Source organism: Passer domesticus, chromosome 6 (assembly GCF_036417665.1).
Source record: "Passer domesticus isolate bPasDom1 chromosome 6, bPasDom1.hap1, whole genome shotgun sequence".
Taxonomy (NCBI): Eukaryota; Metazoa; Chordata; class Aves; order Passeriformes; family Passeridae; genus Passer; species Passer domesticus.
Genome location: NC_087479.1, coordinates 50,754,820 through 50,780,214, shown reverse-complemented (window position 1 = coordinate 50,780,214; position 25,395 = coordinate 50,754,820). Strand labels below are relative to the sequence as shown.

At 41.1% G+C, this 25,395-nt stretch overlaps 1 protein-coding gene and 1 long non-coding RNA gene across 7 annotated transcripts in view; both read right to left on the bottom strand.

Moving 5' to 3' along the window:
* Window positions 1-25,395, bottom strand: part of TUB (TUB bipartite transcription factor) — a 134,198-nt gene that overhangs the window by 82,169 nt on the left and 26,634 nt on the right. The gene's annotated exons all lie outside the window — the stretch shown is intronic.
* Window positions 9,788-25,171, bottom strand: LOC135303513 (uncharacterized). Its single transcript, XR_010364987.1, has 2 exons — window positions 25,069-25,171; window positions 9,788-10,157 (listed from the first exon to the last, which is right to left on the bottom strand). It is a non-coding gene; the product is annotated as an uncharacterized LOC135303513 (long non-coding RNA).

Here is a 25,395-nt window from a genome sequence, read left to right as displayed (position 1 = left end):
TTTGCGTTGAAGGGAAATTAATGTCCTAGAAGCTACAGGAGACAAAATACAGCTTTAGGTTCTTAACTGTTCTGACATCGCTAGAAGGCAAATCTCAGAGCACAAGGCTCAAAGAAAAACAAACAAAACCAAGTGGCATATCCATTAAGGTCTTCAAAAAACAAAGGGGCAGTTTAGAGGCAATCTGTCAGTGTAACAGCAGAACAGGCACAGTTGCTGATTTCAGCAAGGAAGCAGACAGCCGAATTTTGGACAAATGAGAAACTCCAAAGAAGAATTGCTGGCAGCTCTGTTAGAAGGACATTAAAATAATAAAATCCTCTGGTCACAAGGGCAAGCATTGCAGACACAGGTGAGTCATAGACCATTTCAGGACACAAGCTTTTGAAACTCAAAACTATAAGGGACACCTATAACGTGGCCTCACGTGTCTCTTTGTGACACACACATGGTCAGAGACATCCTCAGATGACCCAGCTGCCACAGTGTCATTTTCAAATACCTTGGTCTGTCTTGCTTACCCTCAAACAATCCTCTTAATGAAGTGCAATTTGTGCTCAAATTAAGGCATGCCAAGAGGACACAGGCCTAGAAAGTGCTGGCTAAATGTCATCACTGCTATAAAGCTTCTCTTGAATTTTCTTCTCTTTAAAAAAGTGAAAGGAAGACCATGTTCTTATTCAGATCCCAGAATATCACCCAGGAATACTGTGGTAGTGTGATCCCACTGCAACACTGTGGTAAAAGGTATTCTCATCAGTCTTTGAGAAGGTGTGAAGGACAAGATCAATGAGTGGATGCTGAATTGAAACAGATCAAAACATGCACTTGACATTAAAATAAAATAACATTCATGTAAGCTTCAAGAAAAGTCTGCGTGACACTTTCTCTTTTGTATTTTAAAAGCACCAGCAGTAACACAAACACCCAAAGCACGGGTAACTGCCTCACTGCCTTGTTGTAGTACCTTGCTATCCATCTAATGCTGAAAAAGGGATGATTCACAGTCCAGATGAGTATCACCCCCCTTCCTTTTTCCTTTCATTTTCTTACTGCATTATCTGCACAACAATGATGTTGCATCCTAGTGGAAAAGCACTGTACTGTGCTTCAGAACACCTGAATTCTCCACTTGGCTCAGCCACAGGCTGACACTGACCTTGAGCAAGTCTTTACTCCTTGTGTGCCCATTTTGTACACTCAGGACCAGGTGGTTCCTGCTGCATTTAATGAGGTGCCCAGTGCTCTATGTAACCCAGATTTAAGAGAAGCTGTAAATATGCAGGAGGAGCAACAATACTGAATGCATTACAGAAAGAAATATCCATACAAGCTCTGGGGGAAGAATTTGTGCCTCCTTTAGCAGCTGCTGCTGCAGTTCAGCGACTCAAGGGCCCACTGTGATGCTGTGCCTTGGATCCACAGCTAGGACTGGGAATCAATTCACCAGCTGTGTTCTGTCCAAATTAGAGTTTTATCACTTCAGAAGTGAAAAGGAGCTTGGTGGCAAAGATACGATGTGGAATATCATGTTCAATACCAGATTGTTTCATCGTTATTCAGGGCTTTTTGAATTTACTTATCATGATCCCAAAAGAGCTGATGCCACTTTCAGACAGGTCTATAAATGTAGGCCAGCACAATTTTACACAGGCTAGAAAAGAATGACCACGAACCTTAATAATTTAAAGCACAATATTTTGTTTAAAGGAATAATACAAATAAAGCATTTATATACTTTGTCAACGTTTTGAATTTTTTTTAAAGAATTCCCTGATCCAAAATGAAGCCATAGGAACAAAAAACATGAAAGGGAAGACTGAGACAAAATAACAGTGCCACAGACATCACCACTGATCTTGTTTTCACAACTACACCCTGAATCTTTCAGGCTCTCCCCGTTTGCTTATATTCTGCTCTGGGTTCATGCCTGCCCCGATTAATGTTCCAGCTGCTGAAAGCCTCTGATGAAGTTAGACCTCAGGGGATTGTCTGTGGGCTAAATACAAAGGCATGTTCTTTTTAAAGACATGAGGTTTATTATATGCTTGAGGTTTTTTATATTCTTTCCCCGGAGACAGATAAAGCAATGCATTAAATACATAAATCTACCACTGAGTGAACAGTTGGTGGGAGGATACACTTTTTGTCCCCACATACAATCACAGACTACACCTGTGAGATTGCCCATTTCATTCTCCATTTAAAAAATAAATAAAATGGGGGAGTCTCACATATACTTTCCAGAACCAGAAACACTTGCCACACTGTTTTCCCCATAGAACTCTTATAAAGTTTAAAAGTATAGATCTTCCTTCCTTTTCTACAGTTGAATACTCCCAATGCCCTGCCACTTTTGTGTAACACAGTCAAATTTTGCCACATGCAAGACACTGTCCCAGCGAAGTAAAGAAAAAAATTGATTAATCAAAACACATTCATCCAAGACAAAAGCACCATTTTCACTTTTGATGTAAGAAATCTGTGTTGCACAAACCTTCTATACTTAGGTTTCAGTATTCCTTACAAGGATTTGTCTTCATGCCATTGTCAAACAAATCCCTCAAAGGGCACTTTTCTGACCTTCCTGAAAAGCTGACCCTGCTTTGTTCCTTAATGAATAATTTTCTTGCTTCCACAGCCAATTTTTCTATTTCTTTTGGTCATTGAGCTCTCATATCTCTTTCCATCAGTCCCAACATTCCTGCAGAGGCCAAAAAAGCACAAACTTAAATTAAGCCCTAGTTTAACTTTAAATCATTAAAGCTGAATTTCAGGGAATTTTATGAAAATTACCAAGAAGTGTGATGTGGCTTTCTAATTAACAGAGAAAAAGCATTAGCATAAACCTCAAACTGCATGATTTTTCATTCATCTATTCAGTGAATAGGAAAGATCCTCGAGCTTTTTGTGTGAAAAAATAGGTTAGTAATATCATGACTAGTATTTTAAACATAGTGCCTTACCTCAGACTCTTAATTAACAGCCTGAGTGTCAGATAATTTGCTGTAGGCTCTCTAGTGTGAAGACAATCTTCAGTTTTTCAACATTTTCACAAAGAACCACCTCATTCCTGCAGTCAAGGTTTATTGGTGTGTGTGTGCGAAGTAAGAAATAATATTTAACACCTACATGCAAAGCTATCTGTGCTAGCCACAGATTACTCCGTTCCCCAAAAAGTGCTCTCACATCTGGGCACAAATACAGACCAGTAACTTCATGCTACCATTCAAGATAAAAACAACATTGTACTAAACACAGTAACTACCCCATTCTCAGGGTACTTTCCCTCTGGATATGGAGGTGGTTTAACCTTTGATGACAGCAATGCCTTGACAGTCTGCTGAAAGGTTTCTGGATGTCTGAACTGCACACTTTCCTTTTTCACTGGGAAAAAGACTATGTATGATGTCATGTAGCTGAGAACAGGGTGGGTTTGGCAAGTGTTCGTCCAAAGGTAGTGGGCTTTGGCAAACATCCTCTAAGAGCCCACAACCTCAGGCATATTTCACAGAAAAAGGAGCACAGCACCTTTACTTCCATCCCCAGCCTCACAAGGGTCTAGCTGAAAGCCAAGCTGATACTCCACCAAAAGAGCCCTGGGGTTTTCTTGTGCAATTCTATCCACTCACCCAAAATCCCCACCAAAAAAAGTCCATGTATTGTTTCTAAATGAAGTGATTTATGGATGTGTTAGTAACCAGTCTATTTTTGTAATACAGCATCCTGATGAATGCAGTCAGCCTGCAGAGACTGTAGAGCAGAAAGGCAGCAAGACCCCCATGAGCTGGAGCTCAAATGTCAAGGAGCACTTCTGCCTTTGGGATGCAGCTATCTGAGCTGTGTGGTGCCTTTTTTGCAGCCAGCATGGAGCAGCACAGAAGCCTGCAGGAAATGAGAACATAACCCGAATTCTGCCCTGTTGTACAAGAGAAAATCTCACCAGGAAGTCCACTGAATTCAATAAACTTTGGCTGGATTTACACAGACATAATGGGGATTAAAAATCTGTCCTCCTGTACTATGTGCCCTCAGCAACAATCAGGGGGATAACATCACACAGAAACACCTGACTTGTGAAAATGAGGGTCAGCAGTGCCAGCTATGTGATTTTGGTATTTAAGCATTTTAGAATCTAATAGCACAATGCATTCAACATGGCTCAGTGCTCTGGGGCTTGGCAGTGCTGGCTCAGTGTGGTGCAGGGATCTATCACAGGTGGCAAACTGCAAACAGAGAACCCCCAAACCACTGGAACAAAATACAGCTTTTCCTGCACATTGTGGACATTCCTACAATGGATACATTGGCATAAGAGGTTTCTATTTTACCCACTTTTCAAAATAGGTTACTGTCAAGTACTAGTATGGACAGTACAAATTATAGCAGGACTGGAGGGGGTGATTGACATGGGATTTTTCTTAACAGCCATTTAAGAAAGAAATCTGTCTTAAATGGAATGTTATTTTAGTGCCTTTCTAAAAACACAAAGATTTTCTGCCATGGATTTTGTGGTCAAAACCCAAATGCAAGAATCTTTCCCTGAATATGATTGTTTTAATTGTGTTCCAATGACTTAATATTTATGCAATTAGAAAGTAACTACTGTGGCATTTTAAAAGGTTCTTCTGAATGGCAAACTGACAAGTGCTTGCATATCATTCTGAGTAAAATGACTTCACATTGTTCTGCCGACTCTAACAACTATAATTACTCTTTTATTCAAAATGTTCAACATGTTTCAAGGAAGAACACAAAATCTTCCCCATAGTGTTCTAATGAGCTGCTTTCTATTGAAGAGCAAATCCTTAAATAGGAGAACATATAAATTGATAGGATGCCAAGAGCTGCCCTAAATAAATATCACCCCATCAATTGCAGTTTGACTCGGTCTGACAATGCTCAGCTATTGGGCTTTTGGGAACTGAGTTTACAGAGAGGGAGGGAGGGAGCACTGTGACCACTTCACTTGGGCTTTGTCAGTGCCCGCACCACAGGCCTGTGGGGGAAACACAAATCCGGGCATTTAGTCAAACTACTGGTCTTTTCCTTGTTCAAAAGGTACATTTGAAGACAACCACAATGTTCAGAAACCTATTCAGTATTTTGAAATTACTCAGAAGCTCACAGGGAACACATCACTGAGACCAATGGAAACATCACTGTTTCCTTCACCAAGCCAAGAATTTCATTCCTGGTTGGTTACTTTCCTGTGAAAAACTCATTATGAGTTTCTGCTGCTTGCATTAGCATTACAAAAATACTTAATTTGTTTTGCTTAAAAACAGTCACTTTATGTAACTCAAAGTAATGCAATTTTATGGATTAACTAACACTTTCAGGAATAAATAAATTCATAGCCATGCTTTTAAATCCATTTGACACAGAATAAAAATCTCAGGTGAACACAAGATACGATGGAGCAGTCTCTTGGGTGTCAGAACAGCCCAGTAAGGCCAGGAATCGGAGCCCTAGAATGGGAATTCATTTTGGAAAAATAGTCTTGTATGATTGTAAGTTAGTGAAGTCTCAAAGAAACTTTGTGAAAGAGGGAGTCAGTAGATGGTTTGAATTTAAAAGAAAGTAAATAGAATAGAAAGTGTGAACACCATTATCTCAATAACCTTGTATATGTTGTACCCATATTTCAAAAACCATACACAGTCTTAGCCCTGCTGTTTCCAAAAGCACGTAGCAAACTGGAAAAGATATTGGAAAGACCTCATGACAAAATAAAAATGTTTGATTTGAAAAACAATAGCATCTGTTTCTGATCTCTGTCTCTAAAAATTTGATTAAGAAAAAATAATTTAATATTTATCATGATGATGTCATTTGCCTTCAAAAATAGTGAAAGACAGCTAAAAATATATATATTTGTGGCAAATCCATGCCCTTAGCTTTTTAGAAAAGACACAGTGAAGCAAAGTGGAGAATTTGTCGTGTGTCATTGTAATTTGGGAAAAAAACCAAGCAAGGATAAATGGGAAAAAACCCCAAACAAAAACCAAAACAATGAACCCAAAACACAGAAACCCAAACATTTTCACAGCTTCTGCCAAGTCAAAAAGTTATTAATTTCATATTTTAAAGGTGGGTCAACTAGTCACGAGAATAAATCACTACAAATGTATGTATACAGTCTTCAACATTGTTGCTAGTGGGTTGGTTTTTCACATTTTATAAATGTGTCAGCAAATACTTCTCCTTTGCATTGCACTCTAATTTCTTCATTGACCTGTACAAAGATTCCACTTTTAAAACCTGTCTAGTTTAAGCCCAGTATTTTTTATTTTTGTCACACTAAGCAACCCAGATGGGTGGTGTAGACAGCACCAAGCTTTCAAAAATACCCAAAATACCCAGTTTCATTAATTTCTCTGCTCCCCATTTATTACTGCCAGCACTGGAAAGAGGAACAGGAGCAGGAGAAAATGTGGATTACACAGAAGATTTTACAGATTGCTTGAGGGTTTTTTCCTTCCTGTCAAACTCTACTGTGGCTATAAAAAGTGAATAATCAAGCAGCCTGATTACCTTCTAGAGCTACAGTAATCTAATTAGTAAATCAAAATTATACATGCATGATAGAAATAATATATTCAACAAGATCAATGTTATGGAAGGGTGCCATGCAAAAACTGTCCCTCCAGGACAAAAACTGAAATAAAAATACTTCCTCTGTTCCCAGCAACACTTAGTCTAATTTCTTTGCAGGTCAGGGTAGCCTAATTAGCTCTAAATAAGGAACACCCAGTAGGGTTTGCTCTGTCATACATTTTTAAAGCGTCTAAACATGTGATTTACCCAGCTGAACTCTGGAGTTTGAAATTCAAACTATTTTGGCAACCATGATGCTGTGCATTCCCTTAGATATAAAAGTATACCAGCTCTTGCAACACCCCAGCTCCCAGGTGAAATTTTATTTTGAAATCTCTGTCTTGGTTTCAGCCCAATGAACATATTCTTTTGTGGCACAGTTTAATTGCAGCTCCTTCACATCCTTTCAGCTCAGCCCTTTGCCTGATGAAGCACCATCAGGTGGCACAGCAGAGAAAAAACAGGCTGGATGCCAAAGAGATGAAAGCATCTCTAGTGCTTGAATGAAATCAACAGAGTACTTAAATCTGGAGGCTTCTTCTGGAAAAGCAGCAAACAGGAGCTCCCTTGCATTACACGCCCAGCCTTGTGCTGCACAACTGCTGCAAAGCACCTCCTTGTGGAGTATTCAGAGGTTCTGCAGGGAGCAACAGAGCAAGCAAACCTCACTCTGTGTTTCTGAGTAAGCCATGACGAGGAATCCACACAGCTGGACTAGAGACCTTCCCAGTCATGACTGTGAGCAGCAGGACTCCTGGTTAAGGGCACCAATTTAGGCACAAAAACGAGCCAAGGACAACTGCAAAATTCAGGTGTGTGGTGTTTCAGGCAATGCTCGTGCACACAGTGACACTGTGCTGAAGAGAACAATCATAGTAGTTTCCATATGGTGAATTTAAAAAAAGGAGCAGACTGATAAAACAGTTTCACTTTTATAAAACGTATTGAGAAGCTTGACCCAGCAGCCAATAAAGCAGTGGCAGTTAAATTGATATCTTCCAGCTCGGGCATCAGCATGCAAATCAGCAAATGCTGTATTTTAGTACTTGTGAAGTGCTGACATGCATACATAAATCAGGAATCACTTTGCCAAGCTGTTCTCATGCTTTTCCAGTTTAAAGTGGCAAGAGCCTCATCTAGATAATCTTATGGTAAAGTGCCACTGGCCACAGAATATTGATACTTTTCAGAAACATGCAGTATCTTGAAAAACATGGCTATCAGCCAAAGTATGGGTTTTAATTACAAAGGCTTAGAAGACTTTGGAAATAGCATACTAAAGGAAAGAAAATATTAGGCATCTTGAAAAATCAGACACAGGCTTTTGTAAGTGAATTTTGCTTTTATTCCTACACAGTGCTACTGCCTATTACTGGTTTCTAATGATAACTAGTTCTGATTTATGTCTCAGCAGAAACCTTCTGGGATTTTCCTCACATACTTTCTTTTCAATGTTTCTCCATAGATAAGGTAATTAAACTTTTTTTCAGGATGCTAATTTTCTCAATTTACAATACTGAAAATAAGCGTCTACAACCTTTGGTTACAATTCAGCTGATACTGATCTGTAATTTTGGATATTCTTTGAGATAAAACTAAGTGTTATAATTCTCTCCACAGTTACAATTTTCAGGAGGAGGATTATAGTTTGTCTGTTCAAACAATTACATGAAAGAACAAAACTCAAAAATAAAAGCTAAGAATAGAAAATTAGCATGCATTTCACATTTCCTTTTCTATAATCTATAGAAAAAGAAGTTGAATCAGAAAGAATAACTTCCAATCTAAATTCCTATTTTTGTCCTACTCTCCAAACATCTACAGTCTACATTTTCAGATGTTGCTTCAAGTTCTATAAATGAAGGAAAAAAAGATGGGTCTAGGGTTTTTTCTAACATGCCATGCAGCACCATTTTAAGTTATATTCTTAAATGAAGAAAATTATGGAAACTACACAGCTTGGTTTTCTCAAAGTGAACTGTATCAGAATGTCCCAGAAAAGGACTTCCCATCCCAGTATTTCAGTGCTGGCAGTCTACAGAGTTTGTGGTCTGGCATACAGTAATTCAGCTATTTCACTGACTGCTTTAACTACATTGCATATCTACATCAGCCCAACCAGACCTCTCCAAGTTTTCTTGATTGTTAGAATAAACTAAAGGAATTCTTAACATGGAGCTACTCAAACTGACCACAGTATTTAAAGCCAAGTCACAGTGTTTGAAAACACAATCACAGAAACATTTGAGTTGGAAAACACCTCCAAGGTGATAAAGTCCAACCTCTGAACAATCACCAGCTGTCAACAAAACCACAGCATCAAGTGCCACTTCCAGTAGTTTCTTAAACATCTCCAGGGACGGTGACCACCACCTCCCCGAACAGCCCATTCCAGTGCTAAACAATCCGTTCCATGAAGAAATTCCTCCTGGTGTCCAGCCAGAATCTTCCCTCATGCACCTTGAGGCCATTCATTCTTGACCACCCCCCACCTGGCTACAGCCCCTTTTCAGGGAGTTCTGGAGAGTGAGGACATCCCCCCTGAGCCTCCTTCTCTCCGGGCTGAACACTCCCAGATCCCTCAGCTGCTCCTCACAGGATTTGTGCTCCAGGCTCTCCACCAGCTCCCATTTTCCCTTCTCTGGACTTGCTCCAACATCTCAATGTCTCTTCTGAACTGTGGGGCCCAGGACTGGACCCAGCACTCGAGGTGTGGCCTCACCAGTGCCCAGCACAGGGGACAATCCCTGCCCTGGTCCTGCTGGCCACACGATGTTTGACACAAGCCAAACAACATGTTGAGATTTTAATCACCTCTCTATCACTGTAGCATCTACACCTAGACTAGCATTAACAGCTGTTTTCTACTCACACATGCAATAACTTGTCTTATTTAGGATTGCTTTGGGATTCCTTTGTTAAGGTTGTGCGTGAGAAAATGCTAACAGCTGCCACCAGAAACAATGAAAAATATTTATAGAAAACAATTTTTAGTACACTTGAAAAGATAGAGACAACTTTGAACAGATGCACAGAAATTGAATGAAAATAGATCTTTTGAATTCAGCCAAGACTTTTATCCACATTTTCTGACTTTATAAATAAAATATGAAAGAGAATAATAAACTTCTGCTGTTTTCCAGTTTATGCAAAATGGGTAACAGAACAGAAACAGGGCACTAGAAACTTTATCTCATTTTCCCTCTTTATTTTTTCCTAGTAATTTTAGAATTTTCATTGGCTTTGGTCACCAAATTTGAACTGACATTAGCAAAATCATCTTCTTCACTGATACTTCTTAACAACCACACTTGATCTTTGAACTTGTTTCTCTAGCACAGTTCTTCCAGTTCTAGACTGTCTGAGGAGATTCTGTCTTCCTTCTCATGTGCTGCTTCTGAATTAATATGTAAAGTTCTTTGTTCCCACAATACACTTTCCTTTCTCCTAGCTTGGTGGAATCCCACTTCTCTTCTATTGACAGAGATATCTTTGTTTGTGACAACCTTCTTGTCTCACATAACCCCAGCTGAAGTCCAGATGAAGTTCTTGTAACCCTTAAACATAGATTGTTCATTGTTAAATTAGAAAAGCAGATTAAGACTTTTAAAACATAACATGCCTTCAGCACCCATCTGAGAGAAGTCATTATTGAATTAAGTTGAACATTCAGCATTTGAATTAGCCAGCAAGCTGCTTAGGCAGGAGTAAATTAAAGTTCTCAAATTAAGTCTGTCCACCCTCCGAAATCGAAATTAAAAAACATTCTTTAAGTGTTTTTAAATTAACATGAGGGAACTAAATCACACAGCGTTTTCAAAAGCAGCATTTTACTTCCAGACTAACTAGAAAGGGAAATTGAAGGAAGTCTGAGTGATCATCCTTCAGAAGAATTTAAATCTGGGAATGGTATTTAATCAAACAGGATCAAGCATCAGGTCTATTTGCAACAAGAATTTATTCATAGCCATGCATTAATTGTGTCTGGGTCATGAGTAGAAGGTCATTCCTTCTATATCACATTTCAGAACACCAAAATGGCTCAGTCCATTTGGCCACTGTACTATGAGGACAATGAGATGTGAGACCTAATTCAGAAATTTTTACATATTTGCACTCCAGACCCCTGACAAATAACCACCCCCTCCCAAGCCATCAGCTTTCCACCTGTACTCCCTTACATAAAATCAAGCCCCACAATCAATATTTCTGTTTCTCCCTCAGACAGTTCATTAAAAGGTGCATTAAATAACCTGGCATAAAGCATTTTCTATATCTTTAAAGATATTCTGAGATGGTGAGAGCACTGCATCCTATTCTCTAAGTTAAAAAGAATTATGTTTTCCTTGTATTAATGACTAGAATTTTTTTAATGATTTAGTCGAAAGTAAAATACACCTATAAAAGGATTCAGGACATTTGAAGGATGCTGCATTGTTTGGGTAGCACATTCAGGTGATGGATAATGGAGTCTCAATTGCAGAAAAGCTGTCTCCACACTTTTCTTTGGAACAAGCAGGGTTTGACTGGCAGTTTGGCAACAGACCTATTACTACAAAAGCAGCAAATTCTGAGTATGCTATTTTCACATTCTGGCCATAACTCAGATACGCCAATTAAAATAGTGGAGATAAAATGATCGAGGGGTTTTGGAGTAGTTCTTTGGGGTTTTTTTCTCTAAGAAGACAACCTGCCCATCTCTTTAGTCCAGCTGGACCATTGTCCCAGTAATAAACCTCAATGCAATCTGATCTGAACTCTCTGGCCAGTTTCCATGTCCCTTTGCTGCTCAGGCTGGAAAAGATTTTCAGAGATACAAACAATTTTTTTTTTTTTCAGGCAGCAGACTCTACAACAAAGAAGAAAATTCTGCCTTCTGTTAGTGCATCTCTGGGGCATGGGAAATGCGCCCTTCTTCTCAGAGAAATAAGGCTGAATCTCTTTGTTATCCCTCTTCCAACATCAAGAGCCAGAAGCCCACTACTTGGGAGTTCCAGAACCACCTCACTGTTTGCCATCAGGTATGACACTTCAGTCTCAGGGGCTGTTAGAGCAGAAATTGGGTCCCTTCATATGAGATAGACTCAAAAAGCTGATGGAGGGGAGAAGTAACTTCCTGAGGCCTTTGGAGCTGCCTTACTGGTCTGCTTAACAAGCACACATTGCCCATGACAGACAGCTACCAGTACATAGATGAGTTCTCCATTCAGGATGAGTGCTCCAAAGGAACTCAAGTTTGCAAAGGCTTAATGCATAAAAGCCCCTGGTTTGGCTTCATCCTTCATAGTTCTCTGAAGCTAACATGAATACACTGAGTTATCTGATAAGCCATGTGTGAGCTTCACTAATCCCTGTTTTCACTTGATCTTGTTGACAAAATAGCAGCACTCTCAGAATGACAAATGCAATCCAACTCTAGAAACCAGCATTCTAGGTGACTGAGACACAAGGAGAATGAATTTTCTTCAGAATTGATATGGCTGTCATATCAGGTAGCAGTCATACACAGGTAGCCAAAGCACACATATAAATATCCAAAGCACACACATAAATATCCAAAAAAGGAAATAAAATTTGTCTCAAAGAATGAGATATTCCTAAATGTGCCATGAGGGTTGGATGGAAAACATTGGTAGCAACATCTGGGCAAATCAGTATGTTGATGATCTTGACAGTGACTGTGTGCACCATGTATACTTTATCCCTTTCTAAGTGAAGTCATTCATAAGTACCATAACAATGGAATTGCTCTGGGTAACTAGTGTTTAACTAGGGTCAACAAGATTTCCTGAATGAACAGGATGAAGATTGCTTGGTTTGCTATTGGTGTGACAGCTCACCAGGCAAGTAACTTTTCTCCTGTGAGGGATCAGCATCTCCTCATACAGACCAAACACACCAGGCTGAGTTTCAAAACAAAAAAAGACCTGTGGGAGGACAGGGAGAGCAATCAGCTACACATGGCTTTAAGAGTTCTACCCCCAACTCTGCGATCTGACAGCAGATTTCCTCCAGGACATAGACATTCAGTCTGTCTGCAAGCCAGCTTGATCTTTCAGAGATACTTCAGCACTATTTCCCCACTTGTGTTTTCTCCAGCTCTTTTCTCTAGGATAAGCTTAAAATAAAAGCCCCAACCTGATGGCAGGGGGTGAAAGGAAGGTGTTTCTGGAACTCCCAAGTAAAACTGGCATATGAATACTAAAATTAACTTGATAAATTGCTGTGTGCTGAGCCGTACTCCATGTGTGACTGATGCAGAGATGCCGGAGTGCCGAGAAGGAAGACATGTTTGTGACAGATGGGTGGATGTTTTGCAGTGTTGAAAAAGAAATGACATGTCTCTCAAAATGTCACTTTGCTTCTTGTGCTGGCATCCCCAGGCACGGTGTAGCTGCTGGAAGAGCAGTCTCAGGGCTGAGTGACACCCTGATGAGAGGGAACCACAGAACGCAAATAGATGCAGCAGAGGCTGGTTAGTGCAGGGCTGACTGGGGAGATTGCTGCCAATTACAGAGGTGATTTGTTATTGCACTGCTGAGTCCTAACCTGGAAAGCACCTACAGACTGCCCCACTTCCCAGGAGGAGACAACTTGGCCTCCCTGTAAGTGGCACTGAGCTTTTGAGACAACCTGCCAGGGCTCAACACATTGCCTCGCTCTGCTTCGCTTCACTGACTGCTAGGGCTGTCCAGACATCAGGAGTTTGACTAGCTACAAGCCAGAACTCCTTCTAAAAGGCCACCTCCTGCCTCTGCCAAACTGTGCTACCTGAATTCAGCCTTTTGAGAAAGAAACAACATAAAAATCCCCAACCTTGGTTTGGCACTTGGTTTAATTTGAAGCAAGCAATGCAGCAAGCACCCAAGCCTGCAGGAGGAGGGAAGGCTTGCTAGTTAGGCAGTGGCATCCCACCCCACAGGAGCTGTATTTTCTTGGCAATATTCTGTGTTTTTCCCTATGTTTAGCTGTTGTCTTTAGACTAGTTATTTCAAGGAAAATCTGTGCCTGAATAAATCCAAAACTGACAGAGATGCAAACAGTGCTGCAGGAAATCTTGCCGGCTCTGTGCCTGCTAAAGCCCAGGAGATGCTCCTCTGCAGATGTAGATGGGTGACATGCTCCTTCCCTCTCACACAGGCATCCTTCCCAGGAGCTCTCCAAAGGGGGAGCACCTCAGTGGTACATGCCCAAAGTGGTCAATGAGGAAAAAAATGAAGTCACAAGCCTCCCTGCACCTTCCCAGGAAAATCAGGCTCATTCTTTCAATTGGATGGATTTTCCAGTGCCTCTCTGCCTAGTTGAGAAGGAAATGAGCGCTAAAAGCCATTAGGAGAGCAAATTCTGGCCTTTATTGAGATAAACCAGTTAATTTTAGCCTTAAGTGACCATTTTATCACAGGTACCCCTAGGAGCAGCTTTGCTATACAATTTTAAATACCTCCTAAATCATATTTAACATCTTTTCCCTGCTGTTCAGGAGCTGAAGTAGTAGTACACTATTCTTTAATGAAGATATCATCTAATTATTCTGTCTTTTGTAGAGGGTCAACAATGCTACAAATAATTACAAGGTTATATAATATAATAAGCTGACCTGTTTAAGTAACATGTGTTCTCATTTCTACCATGGCTTGGTTTTGATCTTGCACTGATCCAAAGCATCAAATTATTATATATTTCACACAATGAGCCAGAGGCAGCTTTTGGTGGAAGCCACTTCAGGAAGTGCACCTCCTGCACATGTGAGGTACTACTATCCAAACACAAAGCAGCCCCAATGCATCTTCTGGGAACACAAAACACAATATCAATACCCAATTTGCAATTCAACATCCATGGAAAGATCTGGGAGCTGCCTGCCTAGCTGCTTAATAACACATTAGCACAGCTAAGCAGCTACCCTTTAAAGGAAAAAAAAAAAAGAGTTACAGCAGTACAAAAAGAACCACAGGTATCTCAGCTTCACCACAATCAGACAGGTTGGCCCTGGAGAGCCGTTCTGACCTCCTGCCTGGAGAGATTCAGAGCATCCCCTGATGGTTTGTTGTTAAAATCAAATCTGTCTTTCAGAAACACAGCCAAGTCTTGATCTCAGGCGTGTAGTAACATGTGGGCCACCACACAAAAGAAGATGATGTGCTGCTTCTTACAGCCAGGATACTTCACTTTGATAGTGACATTAAAATTGCAACAATTAACTCTAATGAAATTGACAATTATGTCTTAATGCAGTAACGGGCTGTAACGTAATTAAGGAGAAGTTATCTGAGTGCTTTCTCCTAACATGCATATTCAGGCCTGCACTTTGATCTAAAATTTGGCAAGAAAATGAGAAAATGCAAAGCAAGTGGCTTGGAATGAGTTCCAATAGCCCTGCACACTCAGCTCCCTCCCTCCCCTCCTGCCTCTGTGCAAAGCTGATGCTCTCAGGGGGCCAGAAAGAGCTGGAATTCCAGCTACCTTTCTTCAGGAAGAAAACACCTCTGGGCTGGAAATCTCACCACACAGCAGAGCTCTGCACCACCTGGTTTGCCAGAGAGCAGAAGCAGGAGTCTCAGAACAAGGAACAATGCAGCTTTGCACAGGGCACCACTAGTGCATCCTCACTGCTCCTCCCTGAGCCTGAAGCCAGCATCCACAGGACATGATCCAGGCAGCAGGGAGGGCTGGAACAGAGCACAGCCTCAGGCCAAACCCTCTGACCCTCACTACAGTCCCTTAAGCTCCTGCAGTCTTCAAGCAGGAGAGCCAAGGATGTGGACAAATACATCTAAGAGCAGAGTTAGCTCTAACTAGAGCAGAGTTGTTCTGAGAAGTATGTGTCAGTTCCTTTAAAGGGAAAAGAGGACACTCATAAAAATTACAAGCTTGGACAGCAACATATTCATCCAGATTCTTAGGATGTTTAACCTGTTTCTTAAAGAAAGGCTTCTGGTTAAGAAGATGCACTTCCCTATAAAGCATTCTGTCACCAGACTTATGGAGAAAAGCTCGAAAACCAGGACCTCTAAAGTGTTCAAAAATCTAGGAACAAAATAAAGCATCAAAATTAATTTTCAAACTCAGGGTTTTTTTAAACACTGTTACCATTGATATATAAATTCTCATACGCAGCAGTTTAGCACTAAAACCACAATATTTGCCATCTAGAGGGCAACATCCAAGAATAGTAGAGGGATAACAGTTTGCCCTGACAGGACAGAAAACAAGAACACAGAAACAAAAGGGCCTGATCCTTTTAGTTTAGTTTCTTACAAATTACAACAGATCTGTGTTATTTCATTACCATAAGCCCATTCTGCTTCACTCTGATTTCTAGGAGCAAAAAAGGAGGGAATATAGGCGAGAACTGACTCACATCTTCACAGGCATGGCTCTAATCTTAGCTGTGCATCTCTTGAGACAAATAGCCACAGAGACTCGGTCATATCTGGGATGGCAAGCTCAAAAGGCAGAGCTTTCACTCACAAGCTGCTCCATTCTCTTTCCAGGCACTCACAAAAAATCAAAGTCACTGAGGATGGAAAAGGCCTCCAAGATAACTGAGTCCAGCCATTAACTCAACAGCACTGTACCATACCCCCAAGTCCCACGTGCATGCAGCTTTTGAACCCTTCCAGGGCTCTCCTTCACACACTTTGAGATAGAGAGCTCCATGGACCATGCTGTCCTGGTTTTGTGTGAGCTAATTTTCTTCCCAGTAGCTGGTACAGGCTGCCTTTCGGGTACAGGATAGGAATGATGTTGATAACCAGTGATGCTTCAGTCACTGCCAAACAGAGCTTACACCAAGCCAAGTACTTTTCAGCTTCTGCCAGCAAGGAAGCTGGGGGCACAAGGAGATGGGAAGGGGCACAGCTGGGACAGCTGGCCCAAACTGGCCAAAGGGATATTCCACAGCATGTGGCTGAACAATAAATCTGAGGGGAGTTGAGTAGGGGGTGTCAGCCTGCTCAGGGTCTGGCTGGGCATTCGTCAGTGGGCAACGTGAAATTGCATCATGCATCACATCGTTGTGCATTTATTTATTATTATTATTTCCCCTTCCTTTTCTGTCCTGTCAAACTCTATCTCAACTCATAAATTCTATCTGTTTTCCCCAAATTGTCTCCCCCACCCACTGTGAGTGGCTGTTCCATTTAGCTGCCTGCTGGGTTAATCCAGAACACACAGGGAGCTCCCAGTGCACCCCAGAACCAGCTGGTGCTACAGCCCAGCCAGCACTGCTTGTTTGAAGATGATATTCACACTTACAGTCACCTGCCATTAAGCACCAGCGTTTTTCTTTAAATTCCACGCCATGACATTGATTCTTGGCATGGCTGAGCTATTTCTTTAACCAGAGTCTTGTGCGTGTGAATATAAATACACAAATACGTCTGCTTTGCTCTTTCATCAGCAGACTTGATAGCCTGAGTGGAAAAAATGGGTGGTGAAATATTCTTGGCTGCTGCTCACACTGTTCTCTTTACATCTTCTCCTAGAAGCTGTCAGAAAAAATTAGTGGACTAGTCAGACCTCTACTGTGACCTGAAACAGCCCTAAACCTTGCAGAAATCAGAGATTCTAAGGCTTCTATTTGGAGTAGTATCTTCCCTCCTCCACCCCCTCCTTTCTTTTTCAAGCAGAAATGATGGCACTAAATAAGATATTGAAGAAATCCATTTCCCATATTAAACAAAAAGAAAAATCACAGTAGTTATCAGCTGTGAGAAATGCAGAGCACAGGGAAGGAGAGAAGCTGTTCCACTGTAAAACTGACCAGTTTCTGCATTCAGCACATACCGTCTATCTCCTCTCATTTATGCATTTCAGGCAGCAAATCACCTTTTTTATGGGCAAAGAATGTCAAACACAGGCACTCAGCAACAGGTTCAGAGTTAATCAGAAAGCCAGCAACCAGGTCAAGAAGGTAGGAAAGAGCTGTAAAAATCACTCCCAGGTGATCTTTTAGTTTCATCTGGAAGCAAGGACTGCAAGCTTGCCTTTGAAGTATTGTGAAATCCTGTTGGACTTCAACCCCACAAACATTGTGCTGAAATTACAAGCCATTCAAGTGCTCGAGTGTAACACTTGTTTTCCATTTGCTCACCTAGATCTTGGATCATTTAAACCAATAACTTAAAGAATTGGGAATATATTTCAGACTACATTGCTCTGTCCTGGCAGCTCAGGCCTTCAGCAAACCACCCCTCTGTGCGTGTAATAGATCAGTGTCAGGGTGACAAAAAGTAGAATCATATTTTTTGTGTGTGTTTGGCTCTAGAAATAGTAGATTTACACACAGTTACAACTGTTAAAAGAGAATCATTTTGTACAGTCAAAACACACAAAATTACACGATAGCAATTGCTAAGAACCTGAACCTATTGTGATGCTTTACCTGTAAAAATGAATGCAGCATTTTTAGATGAAGTTACAAGTGGTAGTTAGGCTGTCTTAAAATTAAGAAATATGTCTAATATATCACTTGGGCTTTTTTTCCTTTTATTTAACAAAAGAAGACTTACTATTTCAATAGGATTCTGACAGCCTGACAAATGCTATTCACCACTGTTTTTTTCTTTATATAAAGAGGGAACAGCAACAGAGAAATCAGGTTCTCTATTGCAGCAACTTTATTTTTGTGTTCCATCACAGCCTTTTAAGCAGAATTTAAGGTCTTTTATTTTAAATTAGCTGTAGCTGAATATTTCTCTCCTTTCCATACCATTCCATACAGAGCAGTAACCTCAAGATGGCGATATTTGTCCCCTTTTAGAGGCTGGGCTGACAGCAAGGATTACTGAAGCATCTTCCTTCATTCTTAATACAGGGAAATTTGTCTTTGAGCACATTAGGGTGTAGCTGCCTCCCAGAAATTTCTGCACACACCCCTCTGATAAAGGTTCTCAACTGCCATTATCTGGTCTTGCATTTTAGAGTGATAAACAAAGGCCTAGGGATAGAACTGCAAAAAAATAGATTGGCTTCTGGATTTCAGATTATGAGCTGAAAACAAACACCAGGTCTCAATAACTAGAAATAAAAGTGAATTTTCAATGAGAAGTAGTAACTCCAACATGCTGGAAAAGTCTTTGCCTTTTACATGCTTTAGGAGGACAGCACACAGAGAAATATACCTGTCAAACCAATACTGTCCCATTGCTGAATTTTCATTAAACGGCAGAAAAGGAACTAAAATTCATGTAACACAATACGCTGTATTACAAAAACTTTTTTCTCTAAAATGTAACACAATACATTGTATTAAGAAAAGGTTTTTTTTTCCCTGGTTCTACAGGAAAGCAGTTTTTATGGGAGTTGTGCATTTCTATAACACAGAATGTTGCAAAAATTATTGGATACTGGGGGAAAAAAATTATTATTAGACTGTTCCTGTGAATCCCTCTAAGCCACAGTCAAACTAAAGTTGAAGAGTTCTATGGGAAGTTGAGTTCTTTGCAGTGTGGGTTTTTATTTGTGCTTAAAAGGCTTGCCCTGACAAAGGGTGACAACAGTGACAAGCTGTGGTGTACAAGCCATAGGAATATAAATCAAATTTATACAAAAGAGATACGAAAAAATTAGTTTCATTTCAAAGCCTTATTTTCAGGCAGCTCCTACTGTGAGCAATGAACATTTAAGCAGTTAGCCTTGAGCATAGGAGACACAGACTGGTTTTCTCCAGGAGCTGATTAAGCAGAACCAAAGCATTGAAAATTTGTGATTTTGGAGTTACCAAAGTCTGTTTGCAAACCTGGTGTCTGTCTGCAGGCTGTTCCTGCTTCCTGCACAAGGGGTCACCCCATCAAATATTGTCTAAAGGAATTGCCTCCTCTGCTACTCTGGATATGTTCTGCTGTTGCTCAGTTTGCAGTTGTCTTGCTGATTCCCTGTGAACTGCTTGTGTCAACTTTTATAACTGCGACAAAGCCACCTTCTTCCTGAGCAGCAAACAGAATTTACTCAAGCTGCCACCAAACAGAGTGGCTTTATAGCTGTCACTTCCAGCCGCCCTTACAAGGCGCCACTCAGGGAAGTCCATTGCCTGACCATCTTTTGTTGCCTGTGACAGTTTCACAGCTTTTCTTAGCTCCAGTCTAGCATTGCCACAAGCCATTTTCCTTGTTTCAAAACAGTGTGCTGGGCTACACAGCCCTTTGGGTCTTTTCATGTGTGGTGCTATTCAGATGTTTTCTGGCAGAAGGTGTCAGGCTCTCTGCCTTCACTGGAGTGCTTCTAGTACCAATTAGCAAAATTGCCTTGAGGTCCTGAAGAATTTAGGAGCTTGCGTTAGCTAAAAAGGACTTTGCTCAAGGTTTCAGCATCTTAATTGCTCTTAAGAGCATGGCTGTGAGCTGCTGGAAGCAAGCAAGCAGTGGGAGTGTGCTTGCAGTGCAGCAAAACCCTGATGGAAAGGAACACCTGGGACTAGGACCTGATAAAAATCAAGGATCAAGGCAAAGAACCCAAAAGACAGAAGCTTTTTTAGTTCAGGCATAATCCACTTGTCTCTTCAGAGCCACTCACAACAGCTCACAAACAAGATGATCCTACAAATATCCATGCTCTGGTGTATGAAGATACTGCTGGAGACCAGTCCAAAAGCTGGTAATAAGAGGATCCCAAAAAAAAAAAAAATCCCATACCTGATTAATAATAGGAGATTTTCTGTTAGAATATGGATGAAAACTGTTTATGCCAATCCAAGAGAATATTATTCTTGAAAAACATGGGCAGAAGGAAGTCCTCTATTTGAGGAGGCGCTTTGGAAAAAGTATAATAACAATAAAGAGTTAATTACCCGAGAGTGCAATTTAGACAGACATCACTGGAAGAGTTGCTTTAATTAGTGTGGTTGTTAAATCTGTTGCCTTGCTTATGCTGCAGATATGTCTCCTGCCACCTCATATCTAGCAGCAAGGACTCCACGCAGGGACTGGAATAGTGAAGGTGTTTTTTTCAAATGGGGTTTGGTTTTTTAAACCAAAACACAGGTGCAACAATTTACACCCGCTGAGCTTGAGCCCTCTGAGGCTTGCTGAAAGTCTCTATGGGAAACCTGAAATTAAGACAGGTAAGGAATGAAGATCAAAAGGCAACAGCTAGCTAGAAAACAGAGCCCTTTATGCACCCTGCAAAGCAATCTTGTACTCCTCCAGCCCAGTTTGAGCAGCACTGACCACTGCAAGGCACATGAAAGCAGAGAGCCTGCTGATAGAGGCAGCCACTGAGGAATCACCTTAGAGCTGGATGCAGCACCCTGAGTGCAGCCTGGCCAGGGCCACACAGGTGGAGATCAACACCCCCCTGGTCTGCTTGGGGACACTCCTTCCAGTGCAGCCCAGAACACTGTTTGCCCTATCTGCAAGGAGAGCACACTCTCAGCACAGCTTCTTGTGCTCAGAGCCAATGTTCAGCGGCTGAGGCTGGGACAGACCAGTCTTTCCTGAAAAGCAGCCAAGGAGTAGGTGGGCACAGGATATGACCATCTCTAAATGATTCACAATTTGGACCCGATCCCTGTGAAGCCAAACTACCAGAACCAGCTGGTGTCTGGCCCAAGAGTGTACTGAGAATATTAAAAATCATCATCTTATGCAATTCCAGTGTTATCTCACAGCTAGTTTGTGTGCTGGAGTAAGGAAGGCACTCAGCTGCTCAGAACACCAGGCCAGAGTGCAACATGCCCATCTCCAATATTCTCTTGAAATTCTGCCCTGAGGTTGGTAGGCTTGTGCCAACCAGCCAGAGCCAAATTCTGTTTGCTCCTTACTCTGAGGATTTCCCACACCTCTTGGCTAAGTGCTCACACTCCCTTCTACCTCCTCTGCTCCAGGCTCCAGCCAACTGTCACCCCCTGGGAGCCAAACATTTACTGCATGAAAACCCCAACACTTGACAACCAGCCTCGCTCAGTGCTTCTGTCAAGGCAACTGCTGCCTTTCGAGCTGATTTCCCTGACTAATTAAGCATGGAGACACACCAGACTGCCAGCTGAATGGTGGTTGCAGCATCCATCACTCCAGCAGAATTCAACCTAATGGGCTAAAAGCTGCAGCTTGAGAGCCCAGAACAGCTTGTTCACTGGAATGGAAAACCCATTGTTTACTGTGCCCTGAAATTCCCCAAGTTCAAAAGAGAGGAAAACAACCCAAACAAAACCCCCTACATTCTCCAGTCTTGTAAACATTAATTATGAATTACTAAGAGAGAAAAAACACCTGCTCCCCTTCTATCATTAACATTTTATGTATTAAACCTTTCAGTCTTTCCAACATTAAAGCTCCCAATGTCCTTCAGAGGTAGTAAAAAGTGCATGGCCACACATGGCCCATTCACCTACAAAACCATGTCATTTCCACCAGGAATGAAGTTTGTTTCCCTCCCATATGTATGCTTTGGCTTCCTTTGTGTGTGTTCAAGTGGAGTTTGGAGGAAGTGGCCTCTCCATGTGTCTGGGAGAGCATTCTCCTTCACCTTGACTCAGTTCACACAGAAAATTACTGGGAACTGTAAAGTGTCATTTGTAGGGTTTGTTTTTTTTTACCCTCTGCAATGGCTTAGATCCTTATGAAGACCCTGAGAAACAGGGCAGAATTTAAATTTAGCTACAACAAGTGTAAGGCAACTGGACTAAAAAGAGAGAAGCATCAAGCCAGGCTCAAGGATGCCATGTATGAAAGCAATCTGGAGTGTCCCACACGGCTCTAGGCCCACATTCACGCTCTACCTCTATCTCAAATTGAGAGGAAAAACCCCAACTTTATGTTACCCTGTTAGCACAAAAGAACTAGAAGGCAAATTGTTGCAAGTACATTGAAGCTGCAGCTCTATTCAAAGAAAAACACCACTGGTATTTACAGAAAATAAAAATAGTTTCACTAAGAACTGAAATCTGACCTCAACGTATAACTTCAAATCCTTTGGGACAGACACAACATTACAACTCTGTATTTTTGATTAATCACAGCCAAAGATTTTATAATCTGGGAAAATATCCTGACACCCTAGTTTACATTTATATCCCAAATCAAAGAGACAAGATAAAAGGAATAACTTATTTCTTGACCTAGTAATATTGAAAGAGACAATATTATTTTAGATGCTGAAAATTGACTCTGACAGCTGAAGAAATAATTAGAGAATTTGGTTTTGTAAGAGAAGAGATCAGCAAACATCAGCAAAAGTATCATGTTTGCAGGGTCTGGATCTAAGAATACAAAGAATGGATACCTGGATTGGAAATGCTTTCACTTTAGACTGACTATTAAAAAAATTATAGCCAAACTGCAGAAGATATACAGAGCTGAAGACTGATTTGACCATTTTCTGCAATGGATTCCTTCGTTATGAGGATTTTAAGTAACATTTCAATGTTTTAAAGTGACAACTCCCACATAGCTTCTCTCTTTTTTGAATGTGAGACTAATTCCCAGTTGCAGTTTGGCAGCCAGGGGTGCTACTCCAGCAGGAGTTAAACAAAAGCTGCTGCACTGGGCAAGGGGCAGGACAGGGTCTGTGCCTGGGGATGCGTGGGAGCATGAGACACCTCTGATCAGACAGGGAGCAAAGCCAACTCAGCTTCTGCAGAAGCAAAACAAAAAGCCCACCACAGGCTCATAACCAGGAAGGTACAGGGAATGCCTGTAAATAGTTTTAATTTTATCTCTCCCTGTTTGTTTCAACATCTGTTTTTCTGTTTTTCTTTCCTGTCTTCAGCTATTTATCATCCTCTCTCTGTTGCCTTTACTCCCACTCCTGCCTTGCCCTTCTGTGTAAACCACTGTAATTCTATTGCCATAAAAACTCAGAGATACAAAACACCCATTCTCATTTCCCCATCAGCTGGTGACACCTTCTCCTGCATCTTTCCTCCCCATCCAACAAGCTGCACAAGGCAGCAGCCACCTCCAGTCCCTCTTTCTGCACCACCAGGTACAGGAGGATAAATTCTTCTTGATCCTCACACAGCCTTGCTGCTGGGCAGGTAACAGAAGGTTGAAACATTCAAAAGGAAACTTTCTGAGTCACCATCACACTTTGCAAAGCGCCACTTGATCATGACCACAGGCTAGAACATAAGAATGCCTTAAAAGACAGATGTTTCTCAGATCAACAACTATAAAAACACCCTGAAACATTGTATATATTTATAATTAGTTCTTCAAAGTCACAAAAGTCAAGAAAGTACATATCTCAAAAAAATCAAAACATGCCAGCTTTTCCTGAAACTCCTTTCCTGCCTCAGGGATGCAAAGCACCACACCATAGCATGTATTCCCAGCCTTCCACCCTCCTGCTAAGGGCTGCTTTTCCAGTGCTTCCAACACTGGATGAGAAAATGCTGTTTGTTCTGCTGGTTTTCAGCACACTACAGGACCTGCATGCAGCATTACCATGCTGTTGTAATGCCATCCACAGCCCCGCTCGAGCTGCAAGAGCCATTAATCACAAGTTCAGCTCTTGCAGACCTCACTAAAGGCTTTTTGCCACATGAGTGCACAGCACAAGAACCCACTGCTGATTCATAAGCATCAGCAATGCAACATTTAAGAGCTAGAGGAATTTTCTGTGCTTCATACAGCTCAAGAGATAGAAAGCACTGAAATACACAGAGCAGAGATTACCAAATCTCTGATATAAGCTGCAAACACTCTTTACATCTGAAGTACTTCCCTCTTAGCAGTGCTTTTCTACCTCAGTTAAGTAATACCTGTTAGATAAACAGAAATAGAAATTGCTTGGAAGCTACCCTTGCTTATTTACCAACATGAGTCTTTGATAAAAGTACAGATTTGAACAAGTTTATTTCACAGTGAGATAAAAACAGCTTCACTGAGCAAAGAGAAATCAAGGTAAGAGAGAAGGGAGAGATCTTCTTTAGCTAAATCAGTTTCTAAAAGATGAAAGCAGTAAGTTCATGAAAACCTGGAACTGCTAAGTACAGCAATATCTCGTCTGGCAAAATCATATGTTTTCTTCAACATCTTTCACTGCTTAAATATTTTTCCAATCAATAGTATGGTATAAGACAATATTTCTTAAGTTTCTTAGTGTTCCTCAAGAGATTGCACACAATTTCTGACAGAGGATACAGCCCAACATCACAGCCATTCTGAAAATATGAGTTCTATAAAACTGTTCATCCCCACAACGAATCCCCCTCTCATTTTTGACCAACACATTTAGGGCAGGTAGCTCAATTTGCAACTTGCACTGCAGCTTACACACCAACCTGAGCATTAAACATTTTCCTTGACATCACAGCACCCTCAGAGATACAGGGTAAAAGAACTACCTGGATGCATTTTCTTATAAAAATTTCCTTGCCCTGTTTCTTCATAAACATTTTTCAGCCATATAAGTTATACTTGTTAAGTACTCATGCCCATCTGATCAACGACACAAAGTGACTGAGGTCTGGCCACAACTCAAACAAAACATGAATATCCCAAGATTCAAGATGAAATAATCGTTTACTTGCAGAGCAGATGTGTGTCTTCTTCTTCCTCTTCAGCTAAAGAAAGACTCACCCACTCAGCTGCTTCCAAGAAATAGTATTGGCCTTGACCAGTTCAGCTGGGATTAATTTAAGGAGCATGACAAAGCATGGTCAGCCCTAAGAGCATTTGGCTGCAGAGCAGCCCTACAATAAACATCTGTGTTTCTTCAGAAGGACGTGAAGAGACAGGTATCCAGCTGCTGTATATTGCCTTTTGTTTCAAAAACAGTGGAGTCAGGGATGAAATACACCAGAAACCTAATTGTGGTTTGCTTCATCAAGAGCAGTAACATTTGGGCACTTTA